We start from the raw sequence: 13,945 nt of genomic DNA, 5'->3' as shown, positions 1-13,945 counted from the left end.
TAACACGCGGAAGGTCCCAGGTTCGTGCCCTGATAGATACATGTTTTGACCATCGTGATTAGACATAGTAATAAGCTAGATCTCTTCGAAAACTTAAATTAACAAGTATCTATGGTGTAGTGGTTATCACGTCCGCCTAACACGCGGAAGGTCCCAGGTTCGAGCACTGATAGATACATGTTTTGACCATCGTGATTAGACATAGTAATAAGCTAGATCTCTTCGAAAACTCACAATAACCAAGTATCTATGGTGTAGTGGTTATCACGTCCGCTTTACACGCGGAAGGTGTCAGGTTTGAGCCCTGATGGATACATGTTTTGACCATCGTGATTAGACATAGTAATAAGCTAGATCTCTTCGAAAACTTAAATTATCACGTATCTATGGTGTAGTGGTTATCACGTCCGCTTTACACGCGGAAGGTGTCAGGTTTGAGCCCTGATGGATACATGCTTTGACCATCGTGATTAGACATAGTAATAAGCTTGATCTCTTCGAAAACTTTTTATTAACACGTATTTATGGTGTAGTTGTTATCACGTCCGCCTAACACGCGGAAGGTCCCAGGTTCAAGCCCTGGTAGATGCATGTTTTGACCATCGTGATTAGGCATAGTAATAAGCTAGATCTCTTCGAAAACTTTATATTAACACGTATCTATGGTGTAGTGGTTATCACGTCCGCCTAACACCCGGAAGGTCCCAGGTTCGAGCCCTGATAGATAAATGTTTTGACCATCATGATTAGGCATAGTAATAAGCTAGATCTCTTCGAAAACTTTACAATAACACGTATCTATGGTGTAGTGGTTATCACTTCCGGCTCACACGCGGAAGGTCCCAGGTTCGAGCCGTGGTAGATACATGTTTTGACCATCGTGATTAGACATAGTAATAAGCTTGATCTCTTCGAAAACTTTACATTAACACGTATCTATAGTGTAGTGGTTATCACGTCCGCCTAACACGCGGAAGGTCCCAGGTTCGAGCCCTGGTAGATACATGTTTTGACCATCGTTATTAGACATAGTAATAAGCTAGATCTCTTCGAAAACATTATATTAACACGTATCTATGGTGTAGTGGTTATCACGTCCGCCTAAAACGCGAAAGGTGCCAGGTTCGAGCCCTGATAGATGCATGTTTTGACCATCGTGATTAGACATAGTAATAAGCTTGATCTCATCGAAAACTTTAAATTAACACGTATCTATGGTGTAGTGGCTATCACGTCCGCTTTGCACGCGGAAGGTGTCAGGTTCGGGCCCTGATGGATACATGTTTTAACCATCGTGATTAGACATAGTAATAAGCTAGATCTCTTCGAAAACTTAAATTAGCACGTATCTATGGTGTAGTGGTTATCACGTCCGCTTTATACGCGGAAGGTCCCAGGTTCGAGCCCTGGTAGATACATGTTTTGACCATCGTGATTAGACATAATAATAAGGTACATCTCTTCGAAAACTCACAATAACCAAGCATCTATGGTGTAGTGGTTATCACGTCTGCCTAACACGCGGAATGTCTCAGGTTCGAGCATTGATAGATACATGTTTTGACCATTGTGATTAGACATAGTAATAAGCTAGATCTCTTCGAAAACTTAAATTAACACGTATCTATGGTGTAGTGGTTGTCACGTCCGCCTAACACGCGGAAGGTCCCAGGTTCGTGCCCTGATAGATACATGTTTTGACCATCGTGATTAGACATAGTAATAAGCTAGATCTCTTCGAAAACTTAAATTAACAAGTATCTATGGTGTAGTGGTTATCACGTCCGCCTAACACGCGGAAGGTCCCAGGTTCGAGCCCTGATAGATACATGTTTTGACCATCGTGATTAGACATAGTAATAAGCTAGATCTCTTCGAAAACTCACAATAACCAAGTATCTATGGTGTAGTGGTTATCACGTCCGCTTTACACGCGGAAGGTGTCAGGTTTGAGCCCTGATGGATACATGTTTTGACCATCGTGATTAGACATAGTAATAAGCTAGATCTCTTCGAAAACTTTACATTAACACGTATCTATAGTGTAGTGGTTATCACGTCCGCCTAACACGCGGAAGGTCCCAGGTTCGAGCCCTGGTAGATACATGTTTTGACCATCGTTATTAGACATAGTAATAAGCTAGATCTCTTCGAAAACATTATATTAACACGTATCTATGTTTAGTGGTTATCACGTCCGCCTAAAACGCGAAAGGTGCCAGGTTCGAGCCCTGATAGATGCATGTTTTGACCATCGTGATTAGACATAGTAATAAGCTTGATCTCTTCGAAAACTTAAATTAACACGTATCTATTGTGTAGTGGTTATCACGTCCGCCTAAAACGCGAAAGGTGGCAGGTTCGAGCCCTGATAGATACATGTTTTGACCATCGTGATTAGACGAAGTATTAAGCTAGATCTCTTCGAAAACTTTATATTAACACGTATCAATGGTGTAGAGGTTATCACGTTCGCCTAACACGCGGAAGGTCCCAGGTTAGAGCCCTGGTAGATACATGTTTTTACCATCATGATTGGACTTAGTATTAAGCTAGATCTCTTCGAAAACTTCATACTATCAAGTATCTATGGTGTAGTGGTTATCACGTCCGCCTAACACGCGGAAGATCCCAGGTTCGAGCCCTGGTAGATACATGTTTTGACCATCGTGATTAGACATAGTAATAAGCTTGATCTCATCGAAAACTTTAAATTAACACGTATCTATGGTGTAGTGGTTATCACGTCCGCTTTGCACGCGGAAAGTCTCAGGTTCGGGCCCTGATAGATACATGTTTTGACCATCGTGATTAGACATAGTAATAAGCTTGATCTCTTCGAAAACTTTTTATTAACACGTATCTATGGTGTAGTGGTTATCACGTCTGCCTAACACGCGGAATGTCTCAGGTTCGAGCATTGATAGATACATGTTTTGACCATTGTGATTAGACATAGTAATAAGCTAGATCTCTTCGAAAACTTAAATTAACACGTATCTATGGTGTAGTGGTTGTCACGTCCGCCTAACACGCGGAAGGTCCCAGGTTCGTGCCCTGATAGATACATGTTTTGACCATCGTGATTAGACATAGTAATAAGCTAGATCTCTTCGAAAACTTAAATTAACAAGTATCTATGGTGTAGTGGTTATCACGTCCGCCTAACACGCGGAAGGTCCCAGGTTCGAGCCCTGATAGATACATGTTTTGACCATCGTGATTAGACATAGTAATAAGCTAGATCTCTTCGAAAACTCACAATAACCAAGTATCTATGGTGTAGTGGTTATCACGTCCGCTTTACACGCGAAAGGTGCCAGGTTCGAGCCCTGATGGATACATGTTTTAACCATCGTGATTAGACATAGTAATAAGCTAGATCTCTTCGAAAACTTAAATTAGCACGTATCTATGGTGTAGTGGTTATCACGTCCGCCTAACACGCGGAAGGTCCCAGGTTCGAGCCCTGATAGATGCATGTTTTGACCATCGTGATTAGACATAGTAATAAGCTTGATCTCATCGAAAACTTTAAATTAACACGTATCTATGGTGTAGTGGCTATCACGTCCGCTTTGCACGCGGAAGGTGTCAGGTTCGGGCCCTGATGGATACATGTTTTAACCATCGTGATTAGACATAGTAATAAGCTAGATCTCTTCGAAAACTTAAATTAGCACGTATCTATGGTGTAGTGGTTATCACGTCCGCTTTATACGCGGAAGGTCCCAGGTTCGAGCCCTGGTAGATACATGTTTTGACCATCGTGATTAGACATAATAATAAGGTACATCTCTTCGAAAACTCACAATAACCAAGCATCTATGGTGTAGTGGTTATCACGTCTGCCTAACACGCGGAATGTCTCAGGTTCGAGCATTGATAGATACATGTTTTGACCATTGTGATTAGACATAGTAATAAGCTAGATCTCTTCGAAAACTTAAATTAACACGTATCTATGGTGTAGTGGTTGTCACGTCCGCCTAACACGCGGAAGGTCCCAGGTTCGTGCCCTGATAGATACATGTTTTGACCATCGTGATTAGACATAGTAATAAGCTAGATCTCTTCGAAAACTTAAATTAACAAGTATCTATGGTGTAGTGGTTATCACGTCCGCCTAACACGCGGAAGGTCCCAGGTTCGAGCCCTGATAGATACATGTTTTGACCATCGTGATTAGACATAGTAATAAGCTAGATCTCTTCGAAAACTCACAATAACCAAGTATCTATGGTGTAGTGGTTATCACGTCCGCTTTACACGCGGAAGGTGTCAGGTTTGAGCCCTGATGGATACATGTTTTGACCATCGTGATTAGACATAGTAATAAGCTAGATCTCTTCGAAAACTTTACATTAACACGTATCTATAGTGTAGTGGTTATCACGTCCGCCTAACACGCGGAAGGTCCCAGGTTCGAGCCCTGGTAGATACATGTTTTGACCATCGTTATTAGACATAGTAATAAGCTAGATCTCTTCGAAAACATTATATTAACACGTATCTATGGTGTAGTGGTTATCACGTCCGCCTAAAACGCGAAAGGTGCCAGGTTCGAGCCCTGATAGATGCATGTTTTGACCATCGTGATTAGACATAGTAATAAGCTTGATCTCTTCGAAAACTTAAATTAACACGTATCTATTGTGTAGTGGTTATCACGTCCGCCTAAAACGCGAAAGGTGGCAGGTTCGAGCCCTGATAGATACATGTTTTGACCATCGTGATTAGACGAAGTATTAAGCTAGATCTCTTCGAAAACTTTATATTAACACGTATCAATGGTGTAGAGGTTATCACGTTCGCCTAACACGCGGAAGGTCCCAGGTTAGAGCCCTGGTAGATACATGTTTTTACCATCATGATTGGACTTAGTATTAAGCTTGATCTCTTCGAAAACTTTATATTAACACGTATCTATGGTGTAGTGGTTATCACGTCCGCCTAACACGCGGAAGGTCCCAGGTTCGAGCCCTGGTAGATACATGTTTTGACCATCGTGATTAGACATAGTAATAAGCTAGATCTCTTCGAAAACTTCATACTATCAAGTATCTATGGTGTAGTGGTTATCACGTCCGCCTAACACGCGGAAGATCCCAGGTTCGAGCCCTGGTAGATACATGTTTTGACCATCGTGATTAGACATAGTAATAAGCTTGATCTCATCGAAAACTTTAAATTAACACGTATCTATGGTGTAGTGGTTATCACGTCCGCTTTGCACGCGGAAAGTCTCAGGTTCGGGCCCTGATAGATACATGTTTTGACCATCGTGATTAGACATAGTAATAAGCTTGATCTCTTCGAAAGCTTTTTATTAACACGTATCTATGGTGTAGTGGTTATCACGTCTGCCTAACACGCGGAATGTCTCAGGTTCGAGCATTGATAGATACATGTTTTGACCATTGTGATTAGACATAGTAATAAGCTAGATCTCTTCGAAAACTTAAATTAACACGTATCTATGGTGTAGTGGTTGTCACGTCCGCCTAACACGCGGAAGGTCCCAGGTTCGTGCCCTGATAGATACATGTTTTGACCATCGTGATTAGACATAGTAATAAGCTAGATCTCTTCGAAAACTTAAATTAACAAGTATCTATGGTGTAGTGGTTATCACGTCCGCCTAACACGCGGAAGGTCCCAGGTTCGAGCCCTGATAGATACATGTTTTGACCATCGTGATTAGACATAGTAATAAGCTAGATCTCTTCGAAAACTCACAATAACCAAGTATCTATGGTGTAGTGGTTATCACGTCCGCTTTACACGCGGAAGGTGTCAGGTTTGAGCCCTGATGGATACATGTTTTGACCATCGTGATTAGACATAGTAATAAGCTAGATCTCTTCGAAAACTTAAATTATCACGTATCTATGGTGTAGTGGTTATCACGTCCGCTTTACACGCGGAAGGTCCCAGGTTCGAGCCCTGATAGATACATGCTTTGACCATCGTGATTAGACATAGTAATAAGCTTGATCTCTTCGAAAACTTTTTATTAACACGTATTTATGGTGTAGTTGTTATCACGTCCGCCTAACACGCGGAAGGTCCCAGGTTCAAGCCCTGGTAGAAGCATGTTTTGACCATCGTGATTAGGCATAGTAATAAGCTAGATCTCTTCGAAAACTTTATATTAACACGTATCTATGGTGTAGTGGTTATCACGTCCGCCTAACACCCGGAAGGTCCCAGGTTCGAGCCCTGATAGATAAATGTTTTGACCATCATGATTAGGCATAGTAATAAGCTAGATCTCTTCGAAAACTTTACAATAACACGTATCTATGGTGTAGTGGTTATCACTTCCGGCTCACACGCGGAAGGTCCCAGGTTCGAGCCGTGGTAGATACATGTTTTGACCATCGTGATTAGACATAGTAATAAGCTTGATCTCTTCGAAAACTTTACATTAACACGTATCTATAGTGTAGTGGTTATCACGTCCGCCTAACACGCGGAAGGTCCCAGGTTCGAGCCCTGGTAGATACATGTTTTGACCATCGTTATTAGACATAGTAATAAGCTAGATCTCTTCGAAAACATTATATTAACACGTATCTATGGTGTAGTGGTTATCACGTCCGCCTAAAACGCGAAAGGTGCCAGGTTCGAGCCCTGATAGATGCATGTTTTGACCATCGTGATTAGACATAGTAATAAGCTTGATCTCATCGAAAACTTTAAATTAACACGTATCTATGGTGTAGTGGCTATCACGTCCGCTTTGCACGCGGAAGGTGTCAGGTTCGGGCCCTGATGGATACATGTTTTAACCATCGTGATTAGACATAGTAATAAGCTAGATCTCTTCGAAAACTTAAATTAGCACGTATCTATGGTGTAGTGGTTATCACGTCCGCTTTATACGTGGAAGGTCCCAGGTTCGAGCCCTGGTAGATACATGTTTTGACCATCGTGATTAGACATAATAATAAGGTACATCTCTTCGAAAACTCACAATAACCAAGCATCTATGGTGTAGTGGTTATCACGTCTGCCTAACACGCGGAATGTCTCAGGTTCGAGCCCTGGTAGATACATGTTTTTACCATCATGATTGGACTTAGTATTAAGCTTGATCTCTTCGAAAACTTTATATTAACACGTATCTATGGTGTAGTGGTTATCACGTCCGCCTAACACGCGGAAGGTCCCAGGTTCGAGCCCTGGTAGATACATGTTTTGACCATCGTGATTAGACATAGTAATAAGCTAGATCTCTTCGAAAACTTCATACTATCAAGTATCTATGGTGTAGTGGTTATCACGTCCGCCTAACACGCGGAAGATCCCAGGTTCGAGCCCTGGTAGATACATGTTTTGACCATCGTGATTAGACATAGTAATAAGCTTGATCTCATCGAAAACTTTAAATTAACACGTATCTATGGTGTAGTGGTTATCACGTCCGCTTTGCACGCGGAAAGTCTCAGGTTCGGGCCCTGATAGATACATGTTTTGACCATCGTGATTAGACATAGTAATAAGCTTGATCTCTTCGAAAACTTTTTATTAACACGTATCTATGGTGTAGTGGTTATCACGTCTGCCTAACACGCGGAATGTCTCAGGTTCGAGCATTGATAGATACATGTTTTGACCATTGTGATTAGACATAGTAATAAGCTAGATCTCTTCGAAAACTTAAATTAACACGTATCTATGGTGTAGTGGTTGTCACGTCCGCCCAACACGCGGAAGGTCCCAGGTTCGTGCCCTGATAGATACATGTTTTGACCATCGTGATTAGACATAGTAATAAGCTAGATCTCTTCGAAAACTTAAATTAACAAGTATCTATGGTGTAGTGGTTATCACGTCCGCCTAACACGCGGAAGGTCCCAGGTTCGAGCCCTGATAGATACATGTTTTGACCATCGTGATTAGACATAGTAATAAGCTAGATCTCTTCGAAAACTCACAATAACCAAGTATCTATGGTGTAGTGGTTATCACGTCCGCTTTACACGCGGAAGGTGTTAGGTTTGAGCCCTGATGGATACATGTTTTGACCATCGTGATTAGACATAGTAATAAGCTAGATCTCTTCGAAAACTTTACATTAACACGTATCTATAGTGTAGTGGTTATCACGTCCGCCTAACACGCGGAAGGTCCCAGGTTCGAGCCCTGGTAGATACATGTTTTGACCATCTTTATTAGACATAGTAATAAGCTAGATCTCTTCGAAAACATTATATTAACACGTATCTATGGTGTAGTGGTTATCACGTCCGCCTAAAACGCGAAAGGTGCCAGGTTCGAGCCCTGATAGATGCATGTTTTGACCATCGTGATTAGACATAGTAATAAGATTGATCTCTTCGAAAACTTAAATTAACACGTATCTATTGTGTAGTGGTTATCACGTCCGCCTAAAACGCGAAAGGTGGCAGGTTCGAGCCCTGATAGATACATGTTTTGACCATCGTGATTAGACAAAGTAATAAGCTAGATCTCTTCGAAAACTTTATATTAACACGTATCAATGGTGTAGAGGATATCACGTTCGCCTAAAACGCGGAAGGTCCCAGGTTCGAGCCCTGGTAGATACATTTTTGACCATCGTGATTAGACATAGTAATAAGCTTCATCTCTTCGAAAACTTTATATTAACACGTATCTATGGTGTAGTAGTTATCACATCCGCCTAACACGCGGAAGGTCCCAGGTTAGAGCCCTGGTAGATACATGTTTTGACCATCGTGATTAGACATAGTAATAAGCTAGATCTCTTCGAAAACTTCATACTATCAAGTATCTATGGTGTAGTGGTTATCACGTCCGCCTAACACGCGGAAGATCCCAGGTTCGAGCCCTGATAGATACATGTTTTGACCATCGTGATTAGACATAGTAATAAGCTTGATCTCTTCGAAAACTTTTTATTAACACGTATCTATGGTGTAGTGGTTATCACGTCCGCCTAACACGCGGAAGGTCCCAGGTTCGAGCCCTGATAGATAAATGTTTTGACCATCATGATTAGGCATAGTAATAAGCTAGATCTCTTCGAAAACTTTACAATAACACGTATCTATGGTGTAGTGGCTATCACGTCCGCTTTGCACGCGGAAGGTGTCAGGTTCGGGCCCTGATGGATACATGTTTTAACCATCGTGATTAGACATAGTAATAAGCTAGATCTCTTCGAAAACTTAAATTAGCACGTATCTATGGTGTAGTGGTTATCACGTCCGCTTTATACGCGGAAGGTCCCAGGTTCGAGCCCTGGTAGATACATGTTTTGACCATCGTGATTAGACATAATAATAAGGTACATCTCTTCGAAAACTCACAATAACCAAGCATCTATGGTGTAGTGGTTATCACGTCTGCCTAACACGCGGAATGTCTCAGGTTCGAGCATTGATAGATACATGTTTTGACCATTGTGATTAGACATAGTAATAAGCTAGATCTCTTCGAAAACTTAAATTAACACGTATCTATGGTGTAGTGGTTGTCACGTCCGCCTAACACGCGGAAGGTCCCAGGTTCGTGCCCTGATAGATACATGTTTTGACCATCGTGATTAGACATAGTAATAAGCTAGATCTCTTCGAAAACTTAAATTAACTAGTATCTATGGTGTAGTGGTTATCACGTCCGCCTAACACGCGGAAGGTTCCAGGTTCGAGCCCTGATAGATACATGTTTTGACCATCGTGATTAGACATAGTAATAAGCTAGATCTCTTCGAAAACTCACAATAGCCAAGTATCTATGGTGTAGTGGTTATCACGTCCGCCTAACACGCGGAAGGTGTCAGGTTCGAGCCCTGATGGATACATGTTTTGACCATCGTGATTAGACATAGTAATAAGCTAGATCTCTTCGAAAACTTAAATGAACACGTATCTATGGTGTAGTGGTTATCACGTCCGCTTTACACGCGGAAGGTTCCAGGTTCGAGCCCTGGTAGATACATGTTTTGACCATCGTGATTAGACATAATAATAAGGTACATCTCTTCGAAAACACAATAACCAAGTATCTATGGTGTAGTGGTTATCACGTCTGCCTAACACGCGGAATGTCTCAGGTTCGAGCCCTGATAGATACATGTTTTGACCATTGTGATTAGACATAGTAATAAGCTAGATCTCTTCGAAAACTTAAATTAACACGTATCTATGGTGTAGTGGTTATCACGTCCGCCTAACACGCGGAAGGTCCCAGGTTCGTGCCCTGATAGATACATGTTTTGACCATCGTGATTAGACATAGTAATAAGCTAGATCTCTTCGAAAACTTAAATTAACAAGTATCTATGGTGTAGTGGTTATCACGTCCGCCTAACACGCGGAAGATCCCAGGTTCGAGCCCTGATAGATACATTTTTGACCATCGTGATTAGACATAGTAATAAGCTAGATCTCTTCGAAAACTCACAATAGCCAAGTATCTATGGTGTAGTGGTTATCACTTCCGCCTAACACGCGGAAGGTGTCAGGTTCGAGCCCTGATAGATACATGTTTTGACCATCGTGATTAGACATAGTAATAAGCTAGATCTCTTCGAAAACTTAAATTAACACGTATCTATGGTGTAGTGGTTATCACGTCCGCTTTACACGCGGAAGGTCCCAGGTTCGATCCCTGGTAGATACATGTTTTGACCATCGTGATTAGACATAATAATAAGGTTGATCTCTTCGAAAACTCACAATAACCAAGTATCTATGGTGTAGTGGTTATCACTTCCGCCTAACACGCGGAAGGTGTCAGGTTCGAGCCCTGATAGATACATGTTTTGACCATCGTGATTAGACATAGTAATAAGCTAGATCTCTTCGAAAACTTTATATTAAACGTAGCTATGGTGTAGTGGTTATCACGTCCGCCTAACACGCGGAAGGTCCCAGGTTCGAGCCCTGGTAGATACATGTTTTGACCATCGTGATTAGACATAGTAATAAGCTAGATCTCTTCGAAAACTCACAATAACCAAGTATCTATGGTGTAGTGGTTATCACGTCCGCTTTACACGCGGAAGGTGTCAGGATCGAGCCCTGATGGATACATGTTTTGACCATCGTGATAAGACGTAGTAATAAGCTAGATCTCTTCGAAAACTTAAATAAACACGTATCTATGGTGTAGTGGTTATCACGTTCGCTTTACACGCGGAAGGTGTCAGGTTCGAGCCCTGATGGATACATGTTTTAACCATCGTGATTAGACATAGTAATAAGCTAGATCTCTTCGAAAAATTAAATTAACACGTATCTATGGTGTAGTGGTTATCACGTCCGCTTTATACGCGGAAGGTCCCAGGTTCGAGCCCTGGTAGATACATGTTTTGACCATCGTGATAAGACATAATAATAAGGTACATCTCTTCGAAAACTCACAATAACCAAGTATCTATGGTGTAGTGGTTATCACGTCCGCCTAACACGCGGAAGGTGTCAGGTTCGAGCCCTGATAGATACATGTTTTGACCATCGTGATTTGACATAGTAATAAGCTAGATCTCTTCGAAAACTCACAATAACCAAGTATCTAGGGTGTAGTGGGTATCACGTCCGCTTTACACGCGGAAGGTCCCAGGTTCGAGCCTTGGTAGATACATGTTTTGACCATCGTGATTAGACATAGTAATAAGCTAGATCTCTTTGAAAACTTAAATTAACAAGTATCTATGGTGTAGTGGTTATCACGTCCGCCTAACACGCGGAAGGTCCCAGGTTCGAGCCCTGATAGATACATGTTTTGACCATCGTGATTAGACATAGTAATAAGCTAGATATCTTCGAAAACTCACAATAGCCAAGTATCTATGGTGTAGTGGTTATCACGTCCGCCTAACACGCGGAAGGTGTCAGGTTCGAGCCCTGATAGATACATGTTTTGACCATCGTGATAAGACATAGTAATAAGCTAGATCTCTTCGAAAACTCACAATAACCAAGTATCTATGGTGTAGTGGTTATCACGTCCGCTTTACACGCGGAAGGTGTCAGGTTCGAGCCCTGATGGATACATGTTTTGACCATCGTGTTTAGACATAGTAATAAGCTAGATCTCTTCGAAAACTTAAATTAACACGTATCTATGGTGTAATGGTTATCACGTCCGCTTTACACGCGGAAGGTCCCAGGTTCGAGCCCTGGTAGATACATGTTTTGACCATCGTGATTAGACATAATAATAAGGTTGATCTCTTCGAAAACTCACAGTAACCAAGTATCTATGGTGTAGTGGTTTTCACGTCCGCCTAACACGCGGAAGGTCCCAGGTTCGAGCCCTGATAGATACATGTTTTGACCATCGTGATAAGACATAGTAATAAGCTAGATCTCTTCGAAAACTCACAATAACCAAGTATCTATGGTGTAGTGGTTATCACGTCCGCTTTACACGCGGAAGGTGTCAGGTTCGAGCCCTGATGGATACATGTTTTGACCATCGTGTTTAGACATAGTAATAAGCTAGATCTCTTCGAAAACTTAAATTAACACGTATCTATGGTGTAATGGTTATCACGTCCGCTTTACACGCGGAAGGTCCCAGGTTCGAGCCCTGGTAGATACATGTTTTGACCATCGTGATTAGACATAATAATAAGGTTGATCTCTTCGAAAACTCACAGTAACCAAGTATCTATGGTGTAGTGGTTTTCACGTCCGCCTAACACGCGGAAGGTCCCAGGTTCGAGCCCTGATAGATACATGTTTTGACCATCGTGATTAGACATAGTTATAAGCTGGATCTCTTAGAAAACTTTATATTAACACGTATCTATGGTGTAGTGGTTATCACGTCTGCCTAACACGCTGAAGGTCCCAGGTTTGAGCGCTGGTTGGGATATGTTTTGACCATCGTGATTAGACATAATAATAAGGTAGATCTCTTCGAAAACTCCCATTAGCCAAGTATCTATGGTGTAGTGGTTATCACGTCCGCCTAACACGCGGAAGGTGTCAGGTTCGAGCCCTGATAGATACATGTTTTGACCATCGTGATTAGACATAGTAATAAGCTAGATCTCTTCGAAAACTTAAATTAACACGTATCTATGGTGTAATGGTTATCACGTCCGCTTTACACGCGGAAGGTCCCAGGTTCGAGCCCTGGTAGATACATGTTTTGACCATCGTGATTAGACATAATAATAAGGTTGATCTCTTCGAAAACTTACAGTAACCAAGTATCTATGGTGTAGTGGTTTTCACGTCCGCCTAACACGCGGAAGGTCCCAGGTTCGAGCCCTGATAGATACATGTTTTGACCATCGTGATAAGACATAGTAATAAGCTAGATCTCTTCGAAAACTCACAATAACCAAGTATCTATGGTGTAGTGGTTATCACGTCCGCTTTACACGCGGAAGGTGTCAGGTTCGAGCCCTGATGGATACATGTTTTGACCATCGTGTTTAGACATAGTAATAAGCTAGATCTCTTCGAAAACTTAAATTAACACGTATCTATGGTGTAATGGTTATCACGTCCGCTTTACACGCGGAAGGTCCCAGGTTCGAGCCCTGGTAGATACATGTTTTGACCATCGTGATTAGACATAATAATAAGGTTGATCTCTTCGAAAACTCACAGTAACCAAGTATCTATGGTGTAGTGGTTTTCACGTCCGCCTAACACGCGGAAGGTCCCAGGTTCGAGCCCTGATAGATACATGTTTTGACCATCGTGATTAGACATAGTTATAAGCTGGATCTCTTAGAAAACTTTATATTAACACGTATCTATGGTGTAGTGGTTATCACGTCTGCCTAACACGCTGAAGGTCCCAGGTTTGAGCGCTGGTTGGGATATGTTTTGACCATCGTGATTAGACATAATAATAAGGTAGATCTCTTCGAAAACTCCCATTAGCCAAGTATCTATGGTGTAGTGGTTATCACGTCCGCCTAACACGCGGAAGGTGTCAGGTTCGAGCCCTGATAGATACATGTTTT

At 41.8% G+C, this 13,945-nt stretch overlaps 46 non-coding genes across 46 annotated transcripts; all 46 read left to right on the top strand.

Annotated features, from left to right (window-relative positions):
• The first annotated feature begins 794 nt into the window (after nucleotides 1-794).
• Nucleotides 795-867, top strand: TRNAV-CAC (transfer RNA valine (anticodon CAC)). Its single transcript has one exon. It is a non-coding gene; the product is annotated as a tRNA-Val (tRNA).
• Nucleotides 868-932: 65 nt separating this feature from the next.
• TRNAV-AAC (transfer RNA valine (anticodon AAC)) lies at nucleotides 933-1,005 on the top strand. The gene has a single exon. It is a non-coding gene; the product is annotated as a tRNA-Val (tRNA).
• Nucleotides 1,006-1,070: 65 nt separating this feature from the next.
• Nucleotides 1,071-1,143, top strand: TRNAF-AAA (transfer RNA phenylalanine (anticodon AAA)). Its single transcript has one exon. It is a non-coding gene; the product is annotated as a tRNA-Phe (tRNA).
• Nucleotides 1,144-1,345: 202 nt separating this feature from the next.
• On the top strand, nucleotides 1,346-1,418 carry TRNAI-UAU (transfer RNA isoleucine (anticodon UAU)). Its single transcript has one exon. It is a non-coding gene; the product is annotated as a tRNA-Ile (tRNA).
• Nucleotides 1,419-1,757: 339 nt separating this feature from the next.
• TRNAV-AAC (transfer RNA valine (anticodon AAC)) lies at nucleotides 1,758-1,830 on the top strand. The gene has a single exon. It is a non-coding gene; the product is annotated as a tRNA-Val (tRNA).
• Nucleotides 1,831-2,033: 203 nt separating this feature from the next.
• TRNAV-AAC (transfer RNA valine (anticodon AAC)) lies at nucleotides 2,034-2,106 on the top strand. Its single transcript has one exon. It is a non-coding gene; the product is annotated as a tRNA-Val (tRNA).
• A 477-nt stretch (nucleotides 2,107-2,583) lies between these two features.
• TRNAV-AAC (transfer RNA valine (anticodon AAC)) lies at nucleotides 2,584-2,656 on the top strand. Its single transcript has one exon. It is a non-coding gene; the product is annotated as a tRNA-Val (tRNA).
• A 65-nt stretch (nucleotides 2,657-2,721) lies between these two features.
• On the top strand, nucleotides 2,722-2,794 carry TRNAA-UGC (transfer RNA alanine (anticodon UGC)). The gene has a single exon. It is a non-coding gene; the product is annotated as a tRNA-Ala (tRNA).
• Nucleotides 2,795-3,133: 339 nt separating this feature from the next.
• TRNAV-AAC (transfer RNA valine (anticodon AAC)) lies at nucleotides 3,134-3,206 on the top strand. Its single transcript has one exon. It is a non-coding gene; the product is annotated as a tRNA-Val (tRNA).
• A 477-nt stretch (nucleotides 3,207-3,683) lies between these two features.
• On the top strand, nucleotides 3,684-3,756 carry TRNAI-UAU (transfer RNA isoleucine (anticodon UAU)). Its single transcript has one exon. It is a non-coding gene; the product is annotated as a tRNA-Ile (tRNA).
• A 339-nt stretch (nucleotides 3,757-4,095) lies between these two features.
• Nucleotides 4,096-4,168, top strand: TRNAV-AAC (transfer RNA valine (anticodon AAC)). Its single transcript has one exon. It is a non-coding gene; the product is annotated as a tRNA-Val (tRNA).
• Nucleotides 4,169-4,371: 203 nt separating this feature from the next.
• Nucleotides 4,372-4,444, top strand: TRNAV-AAC (transfer RNA valine (anticodon AAC)). The gene has a single exon. It is a non-coding gene; the product is annotated as a tRNA-Val (tRNA).
• Nucleotides 4,445-4,509: 65 nt separating this feature from the next.
• On the top strand, nucleotides 4,510-4,582 carry TRNAF-AAA (transfer RNA phenylalanine (anticodon AAA)). The gene has a single exon. It is a non-coding gene; the product is annotated as a tRNA-Phe (tRNA).
• Nucleotides 4,583-4,922: 340 nt separating this feature from the next.
• Nucleotides 4,923-4,995, top strand: TRNAV-AAC (transfer RNA valine (anticodon AAC)). The gene has a single exon. It is a non-coding gene; the product is annotated as a tRNA-Val (tRNA).
• A 65-nt stretch (nucleotides 4,996-5,060) lies between these two features.
• TRNAV-AAC (transfer RNA valine (anticodon AAC)) lies at nucleotides 5,061-5,133 on the top strand. Its single transcript has one exon. It is a non-coding gene; the product is annotated as a tRNA-Val (tRNA).
• A 65-nt stretch (nucleotides 5,134-5,198) lies between these two features.
• Nucleotides 5,199-5,271, top strand: TRNAA-UGC (transfer RNA alanine (anticodon UGC)). The gene has a single exon. It is a non-coding gene; the product is annotated as a tRNA-Ala (tRNA).
• Nucleotides 5,272-5,610: 339 nt separating this feature from the next.
• TRNAV-AAC (transfer RNA valine (anticodon AAC)) lies at nucleotides 5,611-5,683 on the top strand. The gene has a single exon. It is a non-coding gene; the product is annotated as a tRNA-Val (tRNA).
• A 202-nt stretch (nucleotides 5,684-5,885) lies between these two features.
• Nucleotides 5,886-5,958, top strand: TRNAV-UAC (transfer RNA valine (anticodon UAC)). Its single transcript has one exon. It is a non-coding gene; the product is annotated as a tRNA-Val (tRNA).
• Nucleotides 5,959-6,299: 341 nt separating this feature from the next.
• On the top strand, nucleotides 6,300-6,372 carry TRNAV-CAC (transfer RNA valine (anticodon CAC)). The gene has a single exon. It is a non-coding gene; the product is annotated as a tRNA-Val (tRNA).
• A 65-nt stretch (nucleotides 6,373-6,437) lies between these two features.
• On the top strand, nucleotides 6,438-6,510 carry TRNAV-AAC (transfer RNA valine (anticodon AAC)). The gene has a single exon. It is a non-coding gene; the product is annotated as a tRNA-Val (tRNA).
• A 65-nt stretch (nucleotides 6,511-6,575) lies between these two features.
• On the top strand, nucleotides 6,576-6,648 carry TRNAF-AAA (transfer RNA phenylalanine (anticodon AAA)). Its single transcript has one exon. It is a non-coding gene; the product is annotated as a tRNA-Phe (tRNA).
• A 202-nt stretch (nucleotides 6,649-6,850) lies between these two features.
• Nucleotides 6,851-6,923, top strand: TRNAI-UAU (transfer RNA isoleucine (anticodon UAU)). Its single transcript has one exon. It is a non-coding gene; the product is annotated as a tRNA-Ile (tRNA).
• Nucleotides 6,924-7,126: 203 nt separating this feature from the next.
• TRNAV-AAC (transfer RNA valine (anticodon AAC)) lies at nucleotides 7,127-7,199 on the top strand. Its single transcript has one exon. It is a non-coding gene; the product is annotated as a tRNA-Val (tRNA).
• Nucleotides 7,200-7,264: 65 nt separating this feature from the next.
• Nucleotides 7,265-7,337, top strand: TRNAV-AAC (transfer RNA valine (anticodon AAC)). The gene has a single exon. It is a non-coding gene; the product is annotated as a tRNA-Val (tRNA).
• Nucleotides 7,338-7,402: 65 nt separating this feature from the next.
• TRNAA-UGC (transfer RNA alanine (anticodon UGC)) lies at nucleotides 7,403-7,475 on the top strand. Its single transcript has one exon. It is a non-coding gene; the product is annotated as a tRNA-Ala (tRNA).
• Nucleotides 7,476-7,814: 339 nt separating this feature from the next.
• TRNAV-AAC (transfer RNA valine (anticodon AAC)) lies at nucleotides 7,815-7,887 on the top strand. Its single transcript has one exon. It is a non-coding gene; the product is annotated as a tRNA-Val (tRNA).
• Nucleotides 7,888-8,090: 203 nt separating this feature from the next.
• Nucleotides 8,091-8,163, top strand: TRNAV-AAC (transfer RNA valine (anticodon AAC)). The gene has a single exon. It is a non-coding gene; the product is annotated as a tRNA-Val (tRNA).
• Nucleotides 8,164-8,228: 65 nt separating this feature from the next.
• On the top strand, nucleotides 8,229-8,301 carry TRNAF-AAA (transfer RNA phenylalanine (anticodon AAA)). Its single transcript has one exon. It is a non-coding gene; the product is annotated as a tRNA-Phe (tRNA).
• A 202-nt stretch (nucleotides 8,302-8,503) lies between these two features.
• On the top strand, nucleotides 8,504-8,576 carry TRNAF-AAA (transfer RNA phenylalanine (anticodon AAA)). The gene has a single exon. It is a non-coding gene; the product is annotated as a tRNA-Phe (tRNA).
• A 202-nt stretch (nucleotides 8,577-8,778) lies between these two features.
• On the top strand, nucleotides 8,779-8,851 carry TRNAV-AAC (transfer RNA valine (anticodon AAC)). The gene has a single exon. It is a non-coding gene; the product is annotated as a tRNA-Val (tRNA).
• A 340-nt stretch (nucleotides 8,852-9,191) lies between these two features.
• TRNAI-UAU (transfer RNA isoleucine (anticodon UAU)) lies at nucleotides 9,192-9,264 on the top strand. The gene has a single exon. It is a non-coding gene; the product is annotated as a tRNA-Ile (tRNA).
• Nucleotides 9,265-9,603: 339 nt separating this feature from the next.
• TRNAV-AAC (transfer RNA valine (anticodon AAC)) lies at nucleotides 9,604-9,676 on the top strand. The gene has a single exon. It is a non-coding gene; the product is annotated as a tRNA-Val (tRNA).
• Nucleotides 9,677-9,878: 202 nt separating this feature from the next.
• TRNAV-UAC (transfer RNA valine (anticodon UAC)) lies at nucleotides 9,879-9,951 on the top strand. The gene has a single exon. It is a non-coding gene; the product is annotated as a tRNA-Val (tRNA).
• A 337-nt stretch (nucleotides 9,952-10,288) lies between these two features.
• Nucleotides 10,289-10,361, top strand: TRNAV-AAC (transfer RNA valine (anticodon AAC)). The gene has a single exon. It is a non-coding gene; the product is annotated as a tRNA-Val (tRNA).
• A 201-nt stretch (nucleotides 10,362-10,562) lies between these two features.
• On the top strand, nucleotides 10,563-10,635 carry TRNAV-UAC (transfer RNA valine (anticodon UAC)). Its single transcript has one exon. It is a non-coding gene; the product is annotated as a tRNA-Val (tRNA).
• Nucleotides 10,636-10,837: 202 nt separating this feature from the next.
• TRNAV-AAC (transfer RNA valine (anticodon AAC)) lies at nucleotides 10,838-10,910 on the top strand. Its single transcript has one exon. It is a non-coding gene; the product is annotated as a tRNA-Val (tRNA).
• A 339-nt stretch (nucleotides 10,911-11,249) lies between these two features.
• TRNAI-UAU (transfer RNA isoleucine (anticodon UAU)) lies at nucleotides 11,250-11,322 on the top strand. Its single transcript has one exon. It is a non-coding gene; the product is annotated as a tRNA-Ile (tRNA).
• A 65-nt stretch (nucleotides 11,323-11,387) lies between these two features.
• On the top strand, nucleotides 11,388-11,460 carry TRNAV-AAC (transfer RNA valine (anticodon AAC)). The gene has a single exon. It is a non-coding gene; the product is annotated as a tRNA-Val (tRNA).
• A 202-nt stretch (nucleotides 11,461-11,662) lies between these two features.
• Nucleotides 11,663-11,735, top strand: TRNAV-AAC (transfer RNA valine (anticodon AAC)). The gene has a single exon. It is a non-coding gene; the product is annotated as a tRNA-Val (tRNA).
• Nucleotides 11,736-11,800: 65 nt separating this feature from the next.
• On the top strand, nucleotides 11,801-11,873 carry TRNAV-AAC (transfer RNA valine (anticodon AAC)). Its single transcript has one exon. It is a non-coding gene; the product is annotated as a tRNA-Val (tRNA).
• A 202-nt stretch (nucleotides 11,874-12,075) lies between these two features.
• TRNAV-UAC (transfer RNA valine (anticodon UAC)) lies at nucleotides 12,076-12,148 on the top strand. The gene has a single exon. It is a non-coding gene; the product is annotated as a tRNA-Val (tRNA).
• A 340-nt stretch (nucleotides 12,149-12,488) lies between these two features.
• Nucleotides 12,489-12,561, top strand: TRNAV-UAC (transfer RNA valine (anticodon UAC)). Its single transcript has one exon. It is a non-coding gene; the product is annotated as a tRNA-Val (tRNA).
• Nucleotides 12,562-12,902: 341 nt separating this feature from the next.
• On the top strand, nucleotides 12,903-12,975 carry TRNAV-AAC (transfer RNA valine (anticodon AAC)). The gene has a single exon. It is a non-coding gene; the product is annotated as a tRNA-Val (tRNA).
• Nucleotides 12,976-13,039: 64 nt separating this feature from the next.
• Nucleotides 13,040-13,112, top strand: TRNAV-UAC (transfer RNA valine (anticodon UAC)). The gene has a single exon. It is a non-coding gene; the product is annotated as a tRNA-Val (tRNA).
• Nucleotides 13,113-13,452: 340 nt separating this feature from the next.
• Nucleotides 13,453-13,525, top strand: TRNAV-UAC (transfer RNA valine (anticodon UAC)). The gene has a single exon. It is a non-coding gene; the product is annotated as a tRNA-Val (tRNA).
• A 341-nt stretch (nucleotides 13,526-13,866) lies between these two features.
• TRNAV-AAC (transfer RNA valine (anticodon AAC)) lies at nucleotides 13,867-13,939 on the top strand. Its single transcript has one exon. It is a non-coding gene; the product is annotated as a tRNA-Val (tRNA).
• The last annotated feature ends 6 nt before the right edge of the window (nucleotides 13,940-13,945 follow it).

The sequence above is a fragment of the Phalangium opilio genome, unplaced genomic scaffold (genome assembly GCF_054372755.1).
Source record: "Phalangium opilio isolate 3A_F unplaced genomic scaffold, DU_Popi_V2 ptg000094l_1, whole genome shotgun sequence".
NCBI lineage: Eukaryota > Metazoa > Arthropoda > Arachnida > Opiliones > Phalangiidae > Phalangium > Phalangium opilio.
Note: the sequence above shows the minus strand (reverse complement) of the source record. Positions and strands in the feature narration are given on the sequence as shown.